We start from the raw sequence: 2,500 nt of genomic DNA, 5'->3' as shown, positions 1-2,500 counted from the left end.
CGACTGCTCTGTCCCCGATCAGTTCAGTTCAGTTAGATTTGCGAAGTCATGCTTCGCCCGGGCCTTTTCTCTGGAGTGGCCCGGCCTGTGTTAACTATTTCTAGTTAACTCAGATGTTTTCTTTGAACTGCATGCTTATCGCGGTGGCTGGATTGCAAGCAAGCGATCTAGCTGCCACGGAGAAAGCATGTTGCACACCCTTTTTTACCAGCCCGGCGGCTGTGGTGGGTGGTCCCTGCCTTAGAAATTGTGTGTGTACACAATTCTGCAAGTAATGTAACAGGGTGGCGTTAGGCTCGCCGCAGTGTTTGCATAACCTCGCAGTCTCATTGTCAATAATTTGCCAAGCGCATTGGTAACCTAGTCTTAGTCTGAATAGTATGACTTCGGTACCTCTTTTTGTATTTGGAGGAAGGGCCAGTGGCTCATAGCCTGAAGCACCTGAGTACCACTTGGCAGCGAGCGATTTTGTGATGTTTTCTCTATGTGCTCCTCGGAGGACCGCACACGCTGCAGCTTTGGTACCTTGGCTCAGTCCCCTTCGGCTGGGTTTAACGATCATGGAGGATGGGGGCATACCCCTGCCCTTTGCGGCTAGTTTATCAGCAAGCTCGTTCCCTTGTATGCCTATGTGGCTTGGGACCCGAGAACGGCGGATGCTTTATATACTGGTCTGCGATCTGAATGCTCAGCACTAAAAGGTCACAGCGAACAGGTGCAATTGTTTCTGTCCGAACAATGAACTTATGGAGGAGTTGATTCATTTTAAAATAGGCTACTTCGGTTTTCTGCCAAATGTTCACTTGTATGCGCACAAACACATACACATAATTTTAGTTACACAAAAATACGTAGATACATACATATACACATACACATTGAAGCGTACACACACACATATACATAAACAACTATACATAAATATATTTACATATACATAACACACACACATATATATGAGTGTGTGTATTTATATATGTGTGCGTGTGTGCGAGTGCTATGAATACTGATGCACACGCACACATATACATACACAGATACATATACACACGTGTATATATGTATATTCATATTTCCCTCTATATGTATGTGTGGAAATATGTATATATGCATACATACATGGCTGTATGTGTATTTATATATATGTATATATATGTGCGCTGACATTTATACATAATATATACATATATGCATATCTATCTATCTATCTATCTATCTATCTATCTATCTATCTATCTATGTATACATATATACTTATATACATATTCATATGATATGTATATATATGTGTGTGCGTATGTATGTATAAGTACACACACAAACACTTGTACACACACACACACACACAAACACACACACACACACACACACACACACACACACACACACACACACACACACACACACATATATATATATATATATATATATATATAATATATATATATATATATATATATATATATATATATATATATATATATATATATATATATATTGATTAATGGGACTTGCCCAGGTGACGGCTTGGAAGAGGCACGGAATGCACACTTGGGTCACATAGAGCGATCCCCTTAAAATAATATCAAGATTTTCAGAGAACATTCGTTCAGAAATTTCTGACAGGTCGTTAGAGATAACGTTAATGAGAACGTTTTTTTTTAAGTATAACTCTGGCCGATATTCATTCTCTCTATATACAAAGAAGGAATTTCCTTAGCAACCGAAGAAACTCTGAAAGGCAGATTTAACTAAAACCTATATATCTCTTTTAAAACCCATTTTTGTAACATAATGATAATGATAGTAATAATAATAATTATTATTATATTAAGCATCACATAAAGTAATATTATCATTCTGACTTTAGATATGCGAAACATAACTGACAGCCAGCGATGACATGAAAATCTAATTATAGATATTTCTCACTTCTGTTCTTTGATATCGGTATCTCATCTATAAGCGCTCGTCTATGTATATTTATGTGTGTGTACAGAAGACATTTATTTTCTGCAGGTGATCCCAAATGTATTAGAAAAAAAAGGTCCGGACACAGTTTACCAGACAACAGAAATGATATGTGAACCTGATAAAACAACATGCAGGAATATTCGTTCGCTTACAAAATATATAGGTACTTATGTATATATACCTACATTCACATATAAACACACGTGCACATATATATTTCTCCTTTATTTATCTTTATGTATATACACACATGTATGTGTATGTCTGTAAGTGTATGTATATGTGATTTAGATTGTATACATTTATACTCTCTCTCTCTTTATATATGTATATGTGCACACACACACACATAAGTAGATAATCTATTATACCACGAATACTTTTTTTTGGATTATGTGTATATTCTATTTGTGGAAATGTTTGCTCGAAAAAGAAATTGCTGCACGAGATCCCTGTAGCCGTCAGTTGTTTTGAAAGCTGAAATACTGCTTCTGTAATTTATAAATGGTATAATAAAAGGTTGCAG

This window comes from Penaeus vannamei, chromosome 28 (assembly GCF_042767895.1).
Source record: "Penaeus vannamei isolate JL-2024 chromosome 28, ASM4276789v1, whole genome shotgun sequence".
Taxonomy (NCBI): Eukaryota; Metazoa; Arthropoda; class Malacostraca; order Decapoda; family Penaeidae; genus Penaeus; species Penaeus vannamei.
The sequence above is the reverse complement of the archived record's forward strand: the minus strand, read 5'-3'. Positions refer to the sequence as shown.